General features: G+C 44.9%; 1 pseudogene; it reads left to right on the top strand.

Moving 5' to 3' along the window:
• The first annotated feature begins 22,372 nt into the window (after positions 1-22,372).
• Positions 22,373-22,724, top strand: LOC112635515 (annotated as a pseudogene).
• The last annotated feature ends 403 nt before the right edge of the window (positions 22,725-23,127 follow it).

The raw sequence follows: 23,127 nt of genomic DNA, 5'->3' as shown, positions 1-23,127 counted from the left end.
CTAGCCGGATTCCTCCAAGAGTTGCAGGGTTCCTCCCATGGATAGGTGTCACGGGAAGGAAAGCAAGGGAAGTTCTGCTGGTTTTTTTGCTTGTTGCTGATGTTATGATATCACTGACGAATGCGAAGGACTGCAGGGAACTTACCACAAAATATGACTCCGTGGGATAATGAGTGTTTTTATTGTTGAGACAGGGTCTTGCTCTGTCACCCAAGCTGTAGTATGGTGGCTTGATCAACAGCTCACTGTAGCCTCTACCACCCAGCTATTTTTTTTTTTTTGAGACGAAGTCTCACTCTTGTAGCCCAGACTGGAGTGTAATGGCACAATCTCGGCTCACTGCAACCTCCACCTCCCAGGTTCAAGAGATTCTCCTGCCTCAGCCTCCCGAGTAGCTGGGATTACAAGCGCCCACCACCATGCCTGGCTAATTTTGGTAGAGATAGGGTTTCACCATGTTGGCCAGGCTGGTCTTGAACTTCTGACCTCAGGTGATCTGCCCGCCTTGGCCTCCCAAAGTGCGGGATTATAGATGTGAGCCACTATGCCTGGCCTAATTTTTTAATTTTTTGTAGAAACGAGGCCTCCGTACGTTGTCCAGACTGGTTTTGAACTCCTGGGCTCAAGCAATCCTCCCACCTCAGCCTCCCAGAGTGCTGGGATTACAGGTGTGAGCCACTGCACTTGGCCAATGAGTATTTTTGAGTTAAAGGCTCTCAAAGGTTAACAGATGCCAGAAGAGACTTTTCCCCTATCTACATAAAGACTGGACAGGCCTGCCAAGGAGAACAACTGTTTTTCCTCCCCACTTCCTGTCTCTCAATCTCTTACTTCTCCAAAGCACGGGCTGAAGTTCCCTTATCTGCCTAAAATCTGGACCTACCAAAGAAGAAAACATTTACCTCCAGTCCCTTCCCTGAGTTTTCATCAACTGAACCCATATCACAGGAAGTCTGCCAAGAAACCTGGACAGACTGTCATCATAAACCATCATCTGCTCTATGGGTCTAATGGACTTTGCCCCAGACTCGTGTATGTTTTTCAAGCCCATTCAATTCCCCTAAAAAAACATTAACCACATCCCTAAAGTAATTCACACTTCCCCATCTCCCTTTCCCCTAAGAAGTAGGGCATATAAGCATCTGTACCTTTTGGGATATTGGGCAAACACTCTGTGATTCTCCCTCTGTACACCATAGTAATAAATTTGTAAAGTCTTTCATCTTATTAATCTGCCTTTTTTTGTGAGCTGAATTTTCAGTGAAACTTCTGAGGGTGAAGGGGAACTTCACTTGGTCCCAACAAATGTAAAACAAGACCGGCCAGGTGCGGTGGCTCATGCCTGTAATCCCAGCACTATGGGAGGCCGAGGTGGGCAGATCGTGAGGTCAGGAGTTTGAGACCAGCCTGACCAACATGATGAAACCCTGTCTTTACTAAAAATAGAAAAGTTAGCCAGCTGTGGTGGTGCGAGCCTGTAATCCCAGCTACTCAGGAGGCTGAGGCAGGAGAATCGCTTGAACCTGGCAGGCAGAGTTTGCAGTGAGCCGAGGTCATGCCACTGCACTCCAGCCTGGGCGAAAGAGCAAGACTCCGTCTCAAAAAAACAAAACAAAACAAAGCAAAAAAACTAAGACCATGTGAATGGTTCTCAGGAACAGTCAGCAACCAAAGTGAAATGATTTGTTTTTCAACAGTGAATCCTCAAGGCTGTTGTTCATTCATTCACAAATATTTGTTGAGCACCTACTGCATGCTAGGCACTGGGTTAGATGCCGAGGATACAGTAGTGACCGAAATAGACACCATCCTTGCTTTTCCTAATTTCCCAGAGCTGCTATAACAAAGTACCATAAACTGGGTGGCTTAAAACAACAGAAATGTACTGTCTCACAGTTCTGGAGACTAGAAATACAAGATTAAGGTGTTGGCGGTGCCATGCTCCCTCTGAAAGCCATAGGAGAATCTTTCCTGCCTCTTCCTAACTTTTGTTGCTGTTCCTTGTCTTGCAACTATGTAACCCCAGTCTCTGTTCTTTGTCGTCACATGGCATTCTCCCTACATGTCTGCATCTTCACAAGGCTGTCGTGTTTGTTTGTTTGTTTGTTTGTTTCCCTGAGACGGAGTTTCATTCTTGTTGCCCAGGCTGGAGTGCAGTGGTGCGATCTTGGCTCACTGCAACCTCTGCCTCCGGGGTTCAAGCGATTCTCCTGCCTCAGCCTCCTTAGTAGCTAAGATTACAGGTGCATGCCACCACGCTCAGCTAATTTTTGTATTTTTAGTAGAGACGGGGTTTCACCATGTTGGTCAGGCTGGTCTCGAACTCTTGACCTCAGGTGATCCACCTGCCTCGGCCTCCCAAAGTGTTGAGATTACAGGCATGAGCCACCGCGCCCAGCAAGGCTGTCTTCTTATAAGGACACCAGTCACATTGGGCTAGGGGCCCACTCTTCTGCCGTATGACCTCATCTGAGCTAATTACATTTGCAATGGCCCTACTTCCAACTAAGGTTATGTTCTGAGGTACTACGGGTTAGTATTTTAACATCTTTTTTGGAGGTTGGCATCATCACACAATTAAAGATAAAAATGTCATTAGTAGTAAGTGCTCCAATAGTAACGAGAACAACAAGAAATCGTAACAGGTGGGCTGGACGTGGTGGCTTGCACTTATAATCCCAGCACTTAGGGAGGCTGAGGCAGGCAGATCTCTTGAGCTTGGGAACTTGAGACCAACCTGGGCAATATGGCGAAATCCTGAGTCTACAGAAAGTACAGAAATTAGCTGGGCATAGTGGAGTGAGCCTGTAGTTCATGCTACCGAGGCTGAGATGAGAGAATCGCTTGAGCCCAGGAGGCTGAGACTGCAGTGAGCCAAGATCGTGCCACTGCCCTCCAGTCTGGGCGACACAGTGAGACCCTATCTCAAAAAAAAAAAAAAAAAAAGAAAAGAAAAGAAAAGAAAGAAAAAGGAAGGCTGGGCGTGGTGGCTCACACCTGTAATTCCAACACTTTAGGAGGCCAAGGTGGGAGGATCACGAGGTCAGGAGTTTAAGACCACCCTGACCAACATGGTGAAACCCCATCTCTACTAAAAATACAAAAATTAGCCGGGCGTGGTGGTGGACACCTGTAATCCCAGCTACTCAGGAGGCTGAGGCAGGAGAATCGCTTGAACCCGGGAGGCGGAGGTTGCAGTAAGCTGAGATTGCACCATTGCACTCCAGCCTGGGTGACAGACCGAGACTCTATCTTAAAAAAAAATGAAATCATAACAGGAGAAGCTAAGCCATGATTGAAGGGGATGGTTGGGAAAAGTTTCTCTGAGGAAGGAACACTTAACCTGAAGCCTAGAATGTTCCTCGGGGGGAGAGCAAAACTGAAGGGGGCCCCAGGCTGAGAAGAAATTTGACAGATGTATGTTAATACATAAGAGACCCTCCACAAAGGTTCTGAGAAAAGCTGAGAAGAAATAGTGTCTCTCTCTGTCTTTGATGATCTTGACGGTCCCACACAGTTACATGCAAGTGGAAAATTCAGTTACTCAGTCTATCAAAGAAGGAAGGTCTGTCTTATTATTAGGTTCTCCTACTACTTAAGTGGTTATTTTGTTTAGTCTTTTTAAGGACCATGTTGAATGAGCCAAATTTCATTTATATTCTTATTCCTTTGGGATCTGGCCAAGGCCGCCAGATTTCTGGATTAGCAAAAATTGATTCAAGTGTAAGATTTCAGTTAGCAGCTGCTGGAATCACTGTGAGTGTTCAGCATGACACTGGTTAGTGAGCAAACCTCCGAAAGTATGCTTTTACATCTACCAGTCCCCTCCCCAACAAGCCTCCAAAACCCAGCTATTCTAAAGGGAGTTAAGGCTTCCTAAAGCAGTAGACAAAGAACTGAGTGTCAGCTCCTTGGTTGAGTTCAGATTGCCTCCGACAGCAACTGGGCCACAGTATGTGGCACACATTTTCAGAGCCAGATGGGGACCGGGGGTGGGTTGGTTCCCCCCGGAAAGGCTGTGCTGTGGCTGGGTGGGGTGGGAAGTTAGCCTCCCTTTTCAGGGACAATGTGTCCCACCCTATGCCGGATAGTGACAGATCACAGCTCAGCCTCCCAATTTCACCCACTGGCCTCCGTTTCCCATGTCATCCGAGGTCAGAGAGAGGCCCAGGCCAACAGAGGTGACTCCGCAGCCTTGCAGGAAGCTGAAGCTGTGAGAAGAAGGATATGCTGCTCCATGCACACCCCTGAGGACCTGTCCACGGACGGGCCAGGGCTGCTTCCGGGCCAGCGTCCAGGTCTGCTGCTGAGGGCCAGGTGGTGTTGGAGTTGGCCGACTCTCCCTCCTCCATCACATTTTCCAGGAAGGGGTGGCTAGGGACGGGTGGTAGGTGGGGATATTGTCGGCAATGAATGTTGGTGTTTTTGACCAAGAGCCAAAGTATTGTGTGTTTCTGGGGGTCTGGCAGACTGCCTCCACCCAGGGAGACATGCACAACGAGCTTGCCATCCCAGCCTATAGCACAGTTGTTTGAACTTTGCAGGATAGGATGGGTGTGGGTGTGTGGTTCTCACCATGAGGATCAAGCCTTTTTTTTTTTTTTTTTTTTTTTTTTCACTCCTCTACATCTTTAAGCAAATGAAGTAAAGGAACTGACCGGTGGACTTGAGGAGTGGAAAGGGGCTGTTTATTACCATTCTTGCCAGGTATTTCCCAGGGTTAGAAGTCAATAGAGAGCTCTTTTCTTTCTTTCGTCCAGTATTTGAGTTTAGGTCTTAACAGAGGCAAGTGGGCATTAATAATAGTTGTCCAGGCCAGGCGCAGTGGCTTACACTTGTAATGCCAATGCTTTGGGAGGCTGAGGCAGGAGGATCACTTGAGCCCAAGAGCTCAAGATCAGTCTGAGCAACATAGCAAGACCCTCTCTCTCCAAAAAATTTAAAAATCAGCCAGGTGTGGTGGCGCGTGTCTGTAGTACCAGCTACTCAGGAGGCTGAGGTGGGAGGATCGCTTGAGGCCAAGAAGTTGAGGCTGCAATAAGCTGTCACAGCACCACTGCACTCTAGCCTGGGTGACAGAACAAGACCCTGTCTCTAATAATAATAATAATTTAAAAGTCCAGTTTGACACCATGGGAATATAATCCGGCCTTGTTGGGTTCCTGTTTATGAAAGATCTCCCTGCTGTGGGCTGACTCCTTCCTCACATAGCCCTCCTTGACCTAAGAAAACCCGGGAGAACAAAGGTGGGAAGAAATGTCAAAAATCCAGAAGGGCCAACTTCTGAGCAACTCCGGGAAGTTTTCTCCCAGAACAGGGTCCTGCCAGCAGAGAGCTCTTCCTAAGGAACCGAGGTGCTGAGGAGTGGGTGGAGCTCAGCACCTTTCACACTCCATCAGATCACAGCCTGTTTCCATTAGGACGATTGGATGCTGCAGCCTGTTTCCCACCTGGTGTAAATTGCAGGGGCTACCGCTGCCACCAGCAGGGTATCAGCAAATAAAACCAGGCCTGAGGCCATTTGTTACAAATTTGAGGCTTGTGGTATTTGAAGCTGCACAGTCATTCAAGAGACTGAGTATTCCACAGAGGAAAAGGCTGGTGGGGCAGTGCATGTCCCAGAAGAGACCAAGTGTTCTATGAACCCACAAAGTCTGAAAATCTATCAGTAGAAATTTCTAAAACGTCAGAAATGCCAGATTTGGCTAATCAAAATTCAGGGTGTTCCATTAAGTGTGAAGAACACTTTTTTTTTTTTTAAGGATAACTATGTCCCAAATATTGCATGGGAGGATATACTTATGTTTACAAGGTATGTGTTCTTCCTTGTATGCTGTTGGTGAGAATGTAAATTAGTATAGCCATTATGGAAATGAGTATGGAGGTGTCTCAAAAAATTAAAACTGGAACTGGCATATTGCTGTGGTGGCATATTGCTGTGGTTTGAATATGTCCCCTCCAAAATTCATGTTGAAACTTCATCCCCATGGTGGTGATATCAAGAAGTGGGACCATTTGGGGAGTGGTTAAGTCATGAGGGCCCCACCTTCATGGATGAGATTCAGGCCCTTATAAAATGGCTTGAGAGAGAGGCTTTACTCTCATCTTCCTTCTGCCACAAGGACACAGCAACAAGATGTGATCGTGGAAACAGAGAGCAGTCCTCATCAGCTGCCAAATGCTGGAGCCTTGATATTGGACTTCCAAGCCTCCTCAACTGTGAGAAAATACATTTTTGGCCAGGCACAGTGGCTCATGCCTATAATCCCAGCACTTTGGGAGGCCGAGGCAGGTGGATCACGAGGTCAGGAGATCAAGATCATCCTGGGTAACAGAGTGAAACCCCATCCCTACTAAAAACACACACGCACAAAAATTAGCCAGGTGTGGTGGCAGGTGCCTGTAGTCCCAGCTACTCAGGAAGCTGAGGCAGGAGAACGGAGTGAACCTGGGAGGCAGAGCTTGCAGTGAGCCAAGATCACGCCACTGCACTCCAACCTGGGCGACTGAGCGAGACTCCATCTCAAAAAAAAAAAAAAAAAAAAAGAAAAGAAAAGAAAACACATTTCTGTTCTTAATCAATTACCCAGTGTCAGGTATTTTGTGGTAGCAGGACAAATGGATGAAGAAGGCACGTGCCATCCAGCTACCGCACTACTGATTGTATATCCAAAGGAAATGAAGTCAGTATGTCAAAGAGATATCAGCGTCTCATGTTCATTGCAGTACTATTCACAGTAGCCAAGATATGGAATCAAAGTAAGTGTCCTTCATGGATGTATGGATAAAGAAATGTATGTATACAATAGAATACTATCCAGCCTTAAAATAAAAAGCGGAAAATTATGTCACCTGTGATGACACAAATGAACCTGGAGGACATTGTGCTAAGTAAAATAAGCCAGGCACAGCAAGACCAAAACCATGTGATCTCACTTTTATGTAGAATCTAAAAAAGCCCAACTCATTAAAGCAGAGTCAAACGGTCTTTACCAAAGACTGGGCTTGGGGAGATGTTGGCTAAAGGATACAAAATTTGAGTTAGATAAAAGGAGTAAGACCAAGAGATCTGTTGTACAAACAATGACTATAATTGATAACAATGTATTATATACTTAAAAATCACTAAGGGAATCGATTTTCAGTGTTTTCACCACAAAAAAGTAAGTATGTGAGGTAATGTATATCTCAATTTATCCATTCCACAATGTATACATATTTCAAAACATCATGTGGTACACCATAAATATATACCCTTATACTGGTCAATTAAAATTTATTTTCAAAAGTACTTGCCCTTTATCTAAACTTTACATTTAACAAATCTTCATCTATTTTCTCTGACTACCACACCCCAGCTGCAGAATGCCTCTAGAGGTTTCTTTTTCTTTCTTTTTTTTTTTTTTTGAGATGGAGTCTCACTCTGTTGCCAGGCTGGAGTGCAATGGCTTCATCTTAGCTCACTGCAACCACTGCCTCCCCGGTTCAAGGAATTCTCCTGCCTCAGCCTCTGGAGTAGCTGACAACAGGCGTGCGCCACCATGCCCAGCTATTTTTTTTTTGTATTTTTAGTAGAGACAGGGTTTCACCATGTTGGCCAGGATGGTCTCGATCTCTTGACCTCATGGTCCATCCGCCTCAGCCTCCCAAAGTGCTGGGATTACAGGCGTAAGCCACCGTGCCTGGCCTGCCTCCAGAAGTTTCTACTGAAGGCAGAGGCGAAAGGAAACCCACTGTGAACGCTGATGTCTTATTCACTAGTCTTTGAATTCTTCTAGGGGCTGGCTGCCAGACTCAAAGCATTGTTTGCTTATGGGATGAATGTCTTAATGCAGGGAACCTGAATGGCCAGTTGTCATCAACTCAACCAAAGGGACTCCACAAAAAAAGTAATGTTGTTGTTCTGTAATAGGTTAATGTCAGGTAGTTCCATTCTCAATGGCAAGCTGATGAAACTCACCCCAGTCCACACACTTTCTCCCCTGTTCAGAATCTGTTGCCAGGTGGGTGGCTCGGCCTATTCTTCCTCTCCCTTCCTTGTTGCCCTCTCAGCCTCTGCAATGGGCCTGTAAGGAGACCAAACCCCATCAGCTCCTCCTTGGTATTTCCTCATTCCACGATTCAGAGCATCTCCCTGAACCTGTTTGCCTGAGCATCTGAGCCAATATTTGGCGGGGAAAGTGATTTAATTTTTTTAATTGAGGTGAAATTCACATAACATAAAGTTAACTTTTTTTTTTTTTTTTTGAGACAGAGTCTCACTCACTCTGTCGCCCAGGCTGGAGTGCAGTGGCGCGATCTCAGCTCACTGCCTCCTGGGTTCCAGTGATTCTCCTGCCTCAGCCTCCCGAGTAGCTGAGATTACAGGCGTGTGCCACCATGCCAGGCTAATTTTTGTATTTTTAGTAGAGTCAGAGTTTTACCATGTTGGCCAGTCTGGTCTCGAACTCCTGACCTCAAGCAATCTGCCCAGCTTGGCCTCCCAAAGTGCTAGGATTACAGGCGTGAGCCACCAGCCCTGGCCAAATTAACCATTTTAAAGTGTACAATTCAGTGGCATTTGGTACATTCACGATATTGTGCAACTTCCACCTCTATTCGGTTACAAAGTGTTTCCTTCACCCCCAGAGAAAACCCTGTACCCATGAAGCAATTGGCTGCCAGCAATTTAAATTCAATTTTAAATTTTCACATTTTTAATTAAGCAAATTTAATTTCAAACTTGTCTTTTTAGAAATAGAGAGCTCTCCCTCAGACGGCCCCTTGTGAGGCTGAAGTGAGGGGAACGAGAGAAATGGAAAGAGCAATTCTTGAGTTGAGTCAGTGGACAAGACTGGTTTCCAAATCTAATTGCAGATCTCCCACTGGTTTATAGGATTGAAGGCTGTGGATTGAAAGGCTCCAGAAAGACAGGTGTGTGTGTGAAATGAGTCCCTGGTGGTTGACAGAAGAGGGTTCACTTTAAGGGATGGCTTACCAGGGAAAGTGGCAGAAGCTGCCAGACTATGCAAACAATGGGGAAGGGAGTCACAGGGCATGAAAGGGTCTTGTGAAGGGTGTAACCTGCTCACAGAGCACATTCTTGGGGACTAGGGTAAGAGAAGAGGCTCCAAAAAGGTGCACCATAGGCTTGAACTTCTGGGTTCAGAGGGAGCCAATGAATCACTTTGGGGAGGTGTCCCATTGCCCCTTGGCCAGTGAGAGCCTGAGGTTTCCTGATTTACAGGAGTTGGTTCCTTCTCAGAAGAATACTTGACTTTCTCCTCTCTAGAGAGACCAATCCTCCCTATTGTATGTAAAATCTGGTGCAACTGCATTTTTGGAGACCACTGGTACTTCCTGCAGTGACTTGCTTGCAGCAGTTTTCTTTATTCTCCAGCTGGTTTCAGCTTCCTTTAATCTCTAGTTGTTGACAGCAGTCCCTAGCTCACCACAAAGCTAGAAGCTTCCCAGTTTGGAACAGGGGTAATCCCCTTTGTTCAAGATTTGGGAGTTAACTATTGGGCCAATGCCCCCCTTTATTGCAAAGGTTGCAAGGAAAAGAACAAAGGAAGAGGAAGATCTGCTGGGACAGTTGGAGCTACCAGGTGGCACAGAGCTATACAGTCCTTCATTGAGCAAATGTTTGTTGAGGGCATGCTGGCACACGGCACTGCTCTAAAGATGCAAGTGGTTATAGCCCACCCTGAGCTACTGCATTTTATGTGCCAGGCACTGTTCTTGGGACTTTGCTTATATTCACTTATACTGAAGGACACCAGCCCAGCGATTATTTATGGGAAAGTGAGCTCTTCCCACCCTTGCCTCAGAGTGGGGGTTGCCCCAAAGTGGGGTTCATCCCATGTCTACGCCTTCTCACCTGCTACCTCAACCACCAAGAGGAACTGAACCTCCCCTGCTACTCTAGTTCATGTGCAATAATCACAGGACACAAGGAAGTTGTGGTAACAAGAGCAGAAAAGTGGAAAAACAAATACCTCTACCCCTCTGCACAGATGCTGTGTCTGCCTCACAAATACCTTTAACCTCCATCATCTCGTCATTGCTCCCTTGCTCCATGGATGGAAGCAGCTGTCCCCTCCGTCTAGCTTTACAGACACTTTGCTTAAGCATCCGAGGAGATACAGTATTCAAATGGGATGCCCTGAATAACATGTCTTCTTTAGGCATCAGGCAGGAATGTCTGAAGGTGAAAAACCTTAAAACAAGTGCACAAGGGCCTTGTTGATGTTTCTAAGAATAGCGCTGGGAGAATCTCCTTGGCCTAGCCTGGAAGGTCATCATTCATCCTGGACTGGGGGGATGAAGAATCCTGCCAGTGTCATTCTATATACTCTTTTCTGATAAAGATACTTTATTAAATGTAACTCAATGCAATTTGATTTTATATCCTTAAAAGATTTCTTTCATACGAACAAATTCACAAAGTAAAAAAAAAAACAAAAAACGTTTTTTGGCTGGATGCGGTGATGCATGCCTGTAATCCCAGAACTTCAGGAGGCGGAGGTGGGCAGATCATGAGGCCAGAGATCAAGACCAGCCTGGCCAACATGGTGAAACCCTGACGCTACTAAAAATACAAAATTAGCCGGGTGTGGTGGCGGGTGCCTGTAATCCCAGCTACTCAGGAGGCTGAGGCAGGAGAATCTCTTGAACCAGGGAGTCGGAGGTTGCAGTGAGCCGAGATCGCACCACTGCACTCCAGCCTGGCGACAGAGCAAGAATCTGTCTCAAAAAAATAAAAAAATAAATAAAAATAAAAATTAAATTAAATTAAATAAATAAAAATTACAAATAAAAATAAAGTGGTTGTTTGTTTGCTTGCTCTGTCGCCAGGCTGGAGTGCAATGGTGCGATCTCAGCTCACTGCAACCTCTGACTCTCTGGTTCAAGAGATTCTCCTGTCTCAGCCTCCCAAGTAGCTGGGATTACAGGCACCCGCCACCACATCTGGCTAATTTTTGTATTTTTAGTGGAGTTGGGGTTTCACCATGTTGGTCAGGCTGGTCTCAATCTCCTGGCCTTGTGATCCACCTGCCTTGGCCTCCCACAGTGCTGGGGTTACAGGCGTGAGCCACCGTGCCTTGCCTAAAAAAAAGTTTTTATTGTGTCCTCAGTGGGGATCAGAAAATATAATTACTGTGTTTTTCCTTCTGCAGTTCGTCTGAAATTATGTCTTATTTTTAAATTTATTCTTGAATGCCGCATACTGTCATTTTGTTTCCTATCCTGGATCAGGTTGCAGATACTGTGTATGAGTGTGCATTTGTATATGAGTGTGAGAGCGAGAGACAGAGAATGTCGAATTGAGGTCTTTCAAGTAAGGGTTAAAGAGCCATGTGCGAATGAGCTTCTGTTCCATGGCAGGCATTTAGAATCACAGTGCTTAGAAGAAGTGGGATAATGATAGGTTGCTGGTGATGATATTGCTTCCCTGGGACGCTTCAGGAAGGGTGAGGAGACTAATTGGCTGGTCTGGCAAACAATTCAAGATGAGACCAAAAGGAGGAGCCATCTGCTGGCAGGAAATAAATGGAAATTTACCTTAGCACTGGCCCTTCCACAGTGGGTGCACAGATGGTGACAGGCGGAACCCTTAGGGAGAGAGCAAAGGCCCTCATCTGCCAAGAGAGGAACAAAGGGGATTTGCTATTACCTCCAGTGAACAGCCTCTTCTTTCATTTTGAGATCATCTAAGGAGTTTGCCCACATCACAAACCTGTTAGTTTGAGCTCGGTGGCCTTGGGGAGTTTCCAGGTGGTGTTACTGCGTAGAACTAAGAGTGAGGCTTTAGAGGAAGCAATGGAGATGGCAGTAATTGGTTTAAGATCCTGGACATGGGCACCCTCTTATCTGGGATGACCTCATGTGGCTGTGCAGCACAGAACAGCAAGGGGGCACCACTGATCTGCAAAAGGCATTTCCTCCACACTCCGGCTCCCAGCCCTGCTGTAGGTCCCAGTCTGCACAGTGCTTCAGAGCAGTCCTATTCCTGACTGCTTGGTAGTTGAGCCTTCCATCTAACTTTATTCTACCTGCTCAGTGTAGTCCTTCGAGTCTCCAAGCAGGAAACATTACAAGGGTGAGTAGCTGCTGCAATAAGCCCTCATTTCTGCAAAGGGGTGGTAGTGTATGTTTTCCCGACATACCCGCCTCAGATATAGTAATTTCTAAATATATCAGTGGAAATAAAATAAAACCTCTCAGATGCAAATTATCTTGGTTGCAAGAGTAAGGAGGAGGGGGGAAATCAATATGAGTTAATAAAAGAACTGAACATACTTAAAATAACATGAAATTTTTTTCCTCTAATTCCATGAGAGGTTAAACATGTAATTTCTTTACACTTGAGTACATTGACAGAATCAGTTAGGATAGCACTTTTTTAAAATTTTAATTTTCTGTTTGCAAGCCATCACTGTAAGGACTATTACTGAAAATTTAAAGGTCAAATCTTTAAACGATATGAAAAATTTACCATCTTGCTTAACAAGAACTCCTGAGACAGGACAGATGCAAAGTTCATCAATTCAATAGCTCAACAAGGTTAAGAAAGATATGGGCTGTTTACAGCCTTCCTATTCCATTCTCACTTAGCAGGGCAGTTTTGAACCACCAGCTACCTCCCCTCATGGTCACAAGATAGCAGCCATGGTTCCAGTCATCCCACACAAATCCTACAACATCCTTTAGATGAATATTCCCTCCGTGTGTGTGTGTGTGTGTGTGTGTGTATGTGTAATCACAGAGGAAAATCTTCCCTAGGAGTACCTCATATACATGCAGCTTAAACTACTAAAACAAAAAAAACTAAAAAATATGATGGTTCAAAGAAGAAAGCAATTTATTTTCATTTCATGTATCAATCCCAATGTGTGTAAGTCTTTCTGTCTTGCTCTGCCATTCTCTGGAGTCATGTGCTTGCTTGAAGCTGGATTAGCAGTACGACCCAATTTGCAGAAAGGAATTAAGAGAGAAAGTAACAAACAAGTATTCTCCTTCTTAAAAACATGGTCTAGAAATTAAACTCATCATTTTTTCTCACATCCCATTAGCCAAAACTTGGCCACACCTTGCAGTGATTGAGGCTGGGAATTACAGTCTGTAACTGGGCATGTGCCTAGCCAACACTGAATGTAACTTCTGCTGAAAAGAAAGGTAAAGTGAATGTGGGGAGAAATTAACATTCTCTGCCATACTCCCCTTGTCAATTTCTGCTTATGTCTCATTGGTCAGAATCACTTAACACGATGAGATCTAAACCACTAACAGCTAGGGAATGAGACCAACAGGATTGGTTTAGATCGGGGTTCTCAACCTCAGCACCATTGACATTTTGGACTGGATGATTCTCTTTGTCGTGGGGGCTGTCCTGTGCATTGCAGAATGTTTAGCAGCACCCCTCCCCTCTACCCACTAGATGCCAGTAGCACAATCCCCCTCCCTCTGTGACAGCAAAAACTGCCAAATATTGCCAAATTACCTTCAGTTGAAAATCACTACCTTACATCAACCAGGATTTTGCCCTGGAGCAGGAATGGGATGCCCTCTTCCCTGAGTCAAATTTTTAAAAGATGGACACTGCCAGGCGTGGTGGGCTCACTCCTGTAATCTCAGTGCTTGAGGTGCTGAAGTGGGAGGATATTGCTTGAGTCCAGGAGTTCCAGACCAGCCTGGGAAACGAAGTGAGATTCCATCTCTGCAAAAAATAAAATAATTAGCCTGGCGTGGTGGTGCGCACCTGTAGTCCCAGCTACTCAGGAGGCTGAGGTGGGAGGATCACTTGAGCCCAGGCGTTCCAGGCTGCAGTGAGCTATGATCACTCCACTGCATTGCAGCCTGGGTGACACAGTGTGACCCTGTCTATAAAATAAAATAAAATAAAATAAAATGACAAACACAAAATCAGGGTTATTCTAACAGGAGTGATGGGGGCAATGACTGCTGGGCAGGCAGCCAACAGTCATCAATGTACAATGATAGAACAAATGTCCAATAACGTGTTATCCAATGAAGGCTGGACATGGTGGCTCACTCCTATAATCTCAGCACTTTGAGAGGCCGAGGCAGGAGGATCACTTGAGGCCAGAAGTTCAAGACCTGCCTGGGCAACACAGTGAGACTCTGTCTTATTTAAAAAAAAAAAAAAAAAAAGGAAAAGAAAAAATAACGTTATCCAATGAAGGTTCTGTCAGATGATCTTTAATTTATTTATTCAATATATATGTATTAAAAACATACCTGGTAGGCTGGGTGCTGTGGCTCACGCCTGTAATCCTGTAATCCCAGCATTTTGGGAGGCTGAGGAAGGAGGATTGCTTGAGCCCAGGAGTTTGAGGCCAGCCTGGGCAACATGATAAGACCCCATCTCTACAAGAATTACAAAAATTAGCTGGGTGTGGTGGTGCATACCTGTAGTCCCAGCTACTCGGGAGGCTGAGGAGGGAGGATGGCTTGAGCCTAGGAGTTTGAGGTTATTGTGAGCTATGATCATACCACTGCACTCCAGCCTGGGTAACAGAGGGAGGCCCTGTCTCTAAAAAGCAAACTAAAATAAAGTAAAATAAAAAATTTGGCTGCTGAGGCTTAGCCAAAAGAAGAAGAAAGAAGAAATATTTTATAAAAAGAAAAAACTTTTGTAATTAAAAAAATGATTTATGGATAAATTGCTAATATCAAAGCTTTTTAAGTGCTTAAAAGCCATTTGACTTCTTAAATAGATTGTTTACATTATTTTCCTAGTAAACTCTTTCCCCCATTGAGTGGAAAAATAAACTTTAAACCAACTCCTATCTAAATAGTGGGAAATATGAGTAAGATCCAAATGAATTTTTTTGGGTTTTAATTTTTTTTTTTTTTTTTTTGAGACGGAGTTTTGCTCTTGTGGCCCAGGCTGGAGTGCAATTGTGCGATCTTGGCTCACTGCAACCTCTGCCTCCCGGGTTCAAGCGATTCTCTTGCCTCAGCCTCCTGAGTAGCTGGGATTACAGGTGCCCACCACCATGCCTGGCTAATGCTTGTATTTTTAGTAGAGATGGGGTTTCACCATGTTGGCCAGGCTGGTCTCGAGCTCCCGACCTTAGGTGATCCACCTGCCACAGCCCCCCAAAGTGCTGGGATTACAGGTACGAGCCACCACTCCTAGCCAAGGGTTTAAATTTTTTCAAGTTACCATGTTAAATTCGTAGACTTCATCTATAAAAATAGATTTGAATTTGCTTAGAACTTATTTTGGCTAAAGAAGTGGAAACAGAGTATAACAAACAATAATTGAAGAAACTCTAAAAAATTATTGGTAACAACATTGGCTGTTCTTCCAATTTGCTTGTAATTATTTTATTCTGACTTTTTTTTAGATAATCAAGCTGTTTTCACTTAGATAACCTCTAGCTCTCCTAATGTAGATGTATTTAATATAAATCAAATATAATATTTCTTTTTATATCCTGTGATAAATTAAATATAAACTGGGGAGTAATTGAAAAGTATGAGAGAAAACAGAGGCCCAAATTAATGTAATTCTGTCGGGTAGGGCTTCAGTGACTGTTATCACATTCCTCATTTCTGCGAAATGGGTCACTTAAATCTGGAAAAATGAAAAGGCACAGTGTTTGTTAAATGCCTGAGGGCAGAGACGGGAAAAGCAAAGGTAAACTTTGTAGAGAAGTAAAGTTGGCAGGAAATTGCAAGATGAGATTTGGATTGAAAATAGAAGCTTATTTATCAAGAAGAAAACTACGAAAAGATAAAAAATACCCAATCCCCCTTGCACATTCTCCCAAATGATCCTGTGTATGGCTTGTGCGATTAGGTTAATCGCTTCTATATTAAAACTAGAGAAACTTTATATTTTCCCGTTGCTACTTTGCCTGAAAAAATGGGTCATTGGCTGGGCGCGGCGCAGTGGCTCATGCTTGTAATCCCAGCATTTTGGGAGGCCGAGGTGGGTGGATCCACGAGGTCAGGAGCTCGAGACCAGCCTGGCCAAGATGGTCAAACCCCATCTCTACTATAAATACAAAAATTAGCTGAGTGTGGTGGTGCACCCTGTAATCCCAGCTACTCGGGAGGCTGAGGTAGAGAATTGCTTGAACCTGGGAGGCAGGTCATTGCCCCAAGGTGAGTGGCAGGACTCAACTTATAGCTTTTATCAATTAGCCAGGCTTTTGCACATACAAAAAACTGCATTTCTTTCTGTATCTTGTGATCCAATTATATGTTTTTCCCTTTAAAATATCCGTTGAAATAGGAAGCATAAGTTGTAATCACTAAAAGCATTTTTACATATTTAAAACAAAGTAAAATCTAGAACAAGAGCTGAAGACACACCAAGAAATAGGTATACTCAAGCATCTTCTTCTTGAATTAAGTCGGCTGCTAATATTTTCTGGTTTGACCTCAGAAATTCAGTAAGGAAGCCACTGTGAATATTTTCTTAGAGGCAAAAGTCCTTTATAACTTTTTTTTTTTTTTTTTGAGACAGGGTCTCGCTTTGTCATCCAAGCTAGAGTGCAGTGGCATGATTACAGCTCACTGCAGCCTCAAACTTCCGGGTTCAAGTGATCCTCCTACCTCAGCCTCCCAAGTAGCTGTGACTACAGGTGCCAGCCGCCACGCCTGCCTAATTTTTTAAATTTTTAGTAGAGATGGTGTTTTGCCATGTTGCCCAGGCTGGTCTCGAACTCCTGGGCTTAAGTAATCCGCCCACCTTGACCTCCCAAAGTGCTGGGATTACAGGTGCAAGCCACTGTCTCCGGCCCTTTATAAATGATTTTTTCACCACTGGAGCTTACTGTGCATAACAGACACCTTTGGGGGATCTGTTCAACCCACAGTCCCACCTTTGTGGCCACTACTTCTGTTGGGTGGCCTCTGCCATGACTCCACTCACTGGTCTCCAGTAACACCATTCCTTTCCCCTTGCCCTTCAAGCCTCAGAGAGGTGCTGGCTCGCTGCTGCTGCTAATGCCTTGGTGATGTCTCATCCTGTTTGTGCGCCTTTAACCCTGGCCAAGCCTCTGTAAAACACAGTGTCTCATTTAACTTTTGTCAGTTATGTCCTATATATGCGCCACTTGTTCCCCACAGGGACCCTCTATCACACTCTGTATTATTTCCTGTTGCTTCTCTAACAAATTACTACACATCTGATGGCTTAAAAAAACACAAGTGTAGTATTTTATAGGTCTGGAGGTCAGAAGTCCAAAATGGGTTTAACTGAGCTAAAAGCAAGGTGTCAGCCGCGATTCATTCCTAGTGAGGTTCCAGGGGAGATTCCATTTCCTTGCCTTTTCCAGCTTCTAGAAGCTGCATTCTTTGGCTCAGGGCCCCTTCCTCTCTCTTTAAGGCCCCCAGTGTAGCATCTTCTGTCTCTCCTCTGCTACCATCATCACAGTGTCTTATCTGGCTCTCACTTTCCCTTAGAGAGCCCCCTGAGATTTGATGGGGTCCACCCAAATCATCCAGGACAATCTCCCCAGCTCAACTTCCTGACTTGAAGCATATCTGCAAAGTCTTGTTTGCCAAGTAAAGTAACAGACTCACATTTCCAGGAATGAGGACTTGGATGTCTTTGGGAGGCCAGGGTGGACATTACATTCCATCTACTATCCTTCCTTCAAGGCAATGAGTCCTTCTGTTTTCTTTCCCAACGCTCTGTTCCCCCAAATAGAAATACAGTCATGTATCACTTAACAACAGGGACATGTTCTGAGATACGTGTCACTTGTCAATTTGACCGTTGTGCAAACATCATAGAGTGTTCAGTACTTATACAAACCTAGATGGTATAGCCTGCTATACACCTAGGCTATATGGTGTAGCCTATTGCTCTAGGCTGCAAATCTGTACAGCACATTACTGTACTGAATACTGTAGGTAATTGCAGCACAAAGGTATCTGTATATCTAAACATACACAAACATAGAAAAAGTACAGTAAAAATATGGTATCAAAGGTTTTTTTCTTTAAAAAGGATACCCCTCTATAGGACACTTCCCCTGATTGGAGTTTGCAGGATGGGAAGTTGCTCTGGGTGAGTAGTGAGTGGGTGGGAAGTGGATGTGAAGCTTCCTTTGAGTGGTTGCTCTGCTCTTCCCCAGCTTCCTGTCCTCACCCTCCTGTCAAAGCTGGCTCACTACTCCCCTATCCCTATCCCAGCCTGGGGACAAGGAAAAGACATAGAAGCAAGCAGCTTCCTTTTAAGGACGGAACTCTGAAATTGCAGACATCATTTCCACTCACACCTCAGGGGTCTAGAATGTAGTTACCTGGCCACATCAAACTGCAAGGGAGGCTGGGAAATGTCTGCTCTCCTTGGGCAGCCATGTGCCCAGCCAAAACTCATGAGATCCTGTTACTTAAATAAAGGAAAAGAAAATGGAAGTTAGGATACCAAGGAGGGGTCTCTGCCTCATTCTCTGCAGCTTAGTTTTCTCATCTACAAAATGAGAAGGCAGTTTTGATGATTAAATGTTATGCATAGAGAGGGATGAGAACTGTGTGCAGCACACAAGGGTTCAATAAATACTAGTTTATGTTATTGGATTATATTCTCTTCTCTTCTCCTCCATGCTTGAGTCTTAATGTCTGCTCCAAGGTAAATGAAGACGATGAATGATCCAAGGATATTGGAGGCACATTTCATTGGGTATTGACCTCTAGGGTGTAAATAGACTGATTCCTTTAAAGGTGCAAGAATAGGGTGAACCCAATAGCAAAGACTTGGAATCAACCCAAATGTCCAACAGTGACAGACTGGATTAAGAAAATGTGGCACATATACACCATGGAATACTATGCAGCCATAAAAAAGGATGAGTTCATGTCCTTTGTAGGGACATGGATGCAGCTGGAAATCATCATTCTCAGCAAACTATCGCAAGAACAGAAAACCACACACCGCATGTTCTCACTCATAGGTGGGAATTGAACAATGGGATCACTTGGACACAGGAAGGGGAACATCACACACCGAGGCCTATTGTGGGGAGGGGCGGGGGGATGGATAGCATTAGGAGATATACCTAATGTAAGTTACTGGGTGCAGCACACCAACATGGCACATGTATACATATGTAACAAACCTGCACGTTGTGCACATGTACCCTAGCACTTAAAGTATAATAAATAAATACATAAAAAATAAAGACAAAACAAAACAAACAAACAAAAAGAATAGGGTGAACCATCTGGCACCCACAAAGGGCCTGGCTGACCAAAAGTACAGGATGAATGTGTGGTGCAATGAATTAAATCATCTCTCTACGGACACAGAGCAGGTTCAGCCTGAAGAGGAGAGTAAGGAAAGAGAGAGAAGGCTGAAGAAAGAGAATGATGGGGAGGAGGACAGGACAACAACAGAGGAAAACGAAGGGGCCAGCACCTTTGTGTGAGTAAGAAAAAGACTCCCCTTCCTCAAGACATGTTGCTGCCATCAGCCTCAACATTGTCACAATACATATGCAAACCTGTGCTGACTATGGTATGAATGGTGCCCCCTAGAGTTGTTCAGTTTACAATAAATACCACTAGCCCTAGAAAAGCCATATAAAGATTGAGCGATGGTGGATGGGAGCCGGGGGAGGAGCGGGAATAATAGAGAGTAAGAATGAAAAACCACATTGGTAGGAAATGTGAGAATCAGGAATTAAAAAATGAAAGGTGTGTGTTATAAACTGAAGGGTGTCCCTCCCCGATTCACACAATGAAACTCTAACCGCTGGTTTGACTGTATTTGGAGACAGGATCTTTAGGGAGGTAATTAAGATTAAATGAGGTAACTTGGGTGGGGCCTAATCCCACAGGACTGGTGTCCTTATAAGAAGACACTCCAGATCTCCCTCTCTCTCTCCCTCCCTAAAAACCCCATCTGCAGGCAGGTGCAGTGGCTCACACCTGCAATTCCAGCACTTTGGGAGGCCAAGGCGGGCAGATCACAAGGTCAGGAGTTTGAGACCAGCCTGACCAACATGGTGAAATACTGTCTCTACTAAAATACAAAATAATTTACTGGGTGTGGTGGCGGGTGCCTGTAATCTCAGCTACTTGGGAGGCTGAGGCAGGAGAACGGCATGAACCCGGGAGGCAGAAGTTGCAGTCAGCTGAGATCAGGCCACTGCATTCCAGCCTGGGCAACAGAGCAAGACTCTGTCTCAAAAAAACAAAACAAAAAACAAACAAACCCCCACCCCCATCTGCAAATACAGTCAAACTGGCAGTTAGGGCTTCATTGTGTGAATCTGATATCTCTCCCTCTCCTACTCCTTTTCCTTCCTCTGTGTGGCACAGAGAAGAGGCCCTGTGACAATAACAGCGGGAAGGTGGACATCTACAAGCCAGGAAGAGAAGCCTCACCAGAAACCAGCCCTTTGATCACGGCACTTTGATCACGGACTTCCAACCTCCAGAACTGTGATGCGTTAAATATCTGTTGTTTAAACTACTGAGTCTGTGGTATTTTGTTGTGGCAGCCCAAACTGACTAATATGTATTAAGTGGGAAAGAAAGAATGATTCAGAGAGTGAGCAGAGATGGGAGAGACAGGAAGGGCAAGAGAGAAGAGGAACTTCACTTCAAGGCCTAAATGAGGTTCAGTGCTTTTTTATTTTATTTTATTTTATTTGGCAATGTGTATCTGGACTTCAGGAGGGAGTTCTCATGAATCTGGTGTTCGGGTTCTGCCTTTATAAGTGAGGCTCTTCTGCCACCTGGTGGCAACATGCTTAACCCAGTCATTCATTCATTCAATCCTTCATTCAAGAGACAGCTGTTGCGTGTCTGCCCTGTGCAAGGTATTGTGCTAAGCAAAGGAAATAATAGTGGTGAACATGCTTAACACCCACTCTGTGCTGAGCTCTGTCTTATGTGTATTTTGTTTCGTTTTCAGACAGAGTCTCACTCTTGTTGCCCAGGCTTGAGTGCAATGTTTCAATCTCGGCTCACTGCAACCTCCGCCTGCCGGGTTCAAGCGATTCTCCTGCCTCAGCCTCCCAAGTAGCTGGGATTACAGGCATGTGCCACCATGCACCGCTAATTTTTATATTTTTAGTGGAGATGGGGTTTCTCCGTGTTGCCCAGGCTGGTCTTGAACTCCTGACCTCAGGTGATCTGCCCGCCTAGGCCTCCCAAAGTGCTGGGATTACATGCATGAGCCACCTTGCCCGGCCTGTCCTATGTGTTTTACATGGAGAAATGATTCACACTTCGCCACAACCCTCTGGGCTAAATACTATTATCTCTGTTCTACAGAGGAGGAAATTGAGACACTAAGAAAGTAAATAACCTGCCCAAGAGCCTACAGACAGTGTGAGAGAGAGATCAGGAAGCAAGGAGCCCAGCTCTAGAAGGCTTTACAGACATACTCCCTGCCCTGGAGGACCTTACAGTTTCCTTTTAAAAAGAGGTAAACAACCAGCTTAAAGGATTTGTATTTTAAAAAAGGAATAACATGAAATGGCAGTGTACCATTTTATTCTGTAATGACAAGGACAGGATGCAGAAAAATTCTGGGAAGAGGTTTTTCACTCAAGGTGAAAAACCTAATACCACGACCCAAAGTGAAAACTTACATCCCTGTTTGCCTGCTGGAATGTTGTGTTTTCCAAAACCACCCACAGCCTGCCCTGCCCCGCATCCTGTGTCTATAATAACACCAAAACTCAGCCAGCAGAGAGGAGAAGCAGCTTGACTTAAAAGTGTGCAGCACCTCCACCTTAGCTCTCTCTTGCTCGGCCTCCCAAAGTGCTGGGATTATAGGCGTGAGCCACTGCGCCCAGCAAGGCTGTCTTCTTATAAGGACACCGGACAGCTTGACGTTGTAGCTTTGGAGAGGAGTCCAGCAGGGACGGCTGCTGGGGAAGATTACCTTCCTGCTCCGTCCCCTTTTCAGCTCCCCTTTCTGCTGAGAGCCGCTTTCACTGGCAATAAAATCCCCCACATATAGCATCTCCAATTTGTTGTGTGACCTCATTCCTCCTGGATAGTGAATGAGAACTTGGGTGCGAGTGCAAAAGGCTGTCACACTGACTTTCCACTGAGTTGTTAACACTTAAGCTATCCACAGATGGCAATGCTAAAAGAGCACTGTAACACTCTTTCTGGGGCTTCATGGGTCATGGGCACCCCCCTAGACCATGCTGCAGGGCTGCATGGAGTTTTGTTCCTGCCAGTGCCCCAAAGCACTCGCCCCAGCTCCTGCACCCACTCACCTGCACTCCCCTGCCTGTGAGGGGCCAGGGAAAATTTCCTGCTTCAGTATGAATTCTGGTTTTGATTAACTGTCAAGAATCCTGGGGCCTTCATCCCAGCTGAGGAGATCTGGCAGCCATGGATCTCATCGCCACTCAGAGATTTTAGAACTTCAGCTATAAAAATGGGCAGAATTTTCCTTGATCATATCGGTGGTACCCGTCTGTGTTCTTGTGCAAACTGACAGGATCCTGACCAACTGCTCAGAACTCATCTCCGCTCAGTTCACAGGTGCCACTGGCCTTTTAACAAGGTAGTTAATCTGCTGTGCAGTGAACTTTAAGATCTGGTCATGCTCACTGGCGGCCACAGGGTTCAGATATGAGCTGCAAAAATTGCAATAGCAAACCGGGATGGATTTATGCATTTGTCACTGGAGATAGCCGTGTTGTACGGAAGGCTGTGTGATCCCGCAGAGTGCTCTAGTTCAAGAGAGTGGGGGCTCTGAGGAGCATGTACCATCTGATAATTCTTGAAGAAAAAGAGATGAATTCGTCTTTCCCAGGTCCTCCTTACTGAAAACAAACATCAGGTGACAATCACTGTCACCTTAGCATCAGAGTCAGATGCATGACCTGCAGGTTGCGAGAATCTGAGATGGAACTTTAAAAATTTTTTTTGTATTTTCCATCCAACAGCAGTGTATAGAGAGAGTATTAGACAAATGCCATTAATTTTTCCCCTATGTTTACATCTTGAGGTAGGAGAGTCTGTCCGCAGCTGCATGGTGGGTTATGTAAGAAGAAATATCTGGGCTATTGGCACGAAAAGTGTGTTTCATGTGAATTTTGAAAGGAAAATATGACAAGAGTATGGTTTTAAACTTACTTGGGCTTCATTTTAAACTTAAAAAAAAATTCCAGTTATTTCACTTGATTT

Source organism: Theropithecus gelada, chromosome 11, assembly GCF_003255815.1.
Source record: "Theropithecus gelada isolate Dixy chromosome 11, Tgel_1.0, whole genome shotgun sequence".
NCBI classification, from domain to species: domain Eukaryota; kingdom Metazoa; phylum Chordata; class Mammalia; order Primates; family Cercopithecidae; genus Theropithecus; species Theropithecus gelada.
The sequence above is the reverse complement of the archived record's forward strand: the minus strand, read 5'-3'. Positions and strand labels throughout refer to the sequence as shown.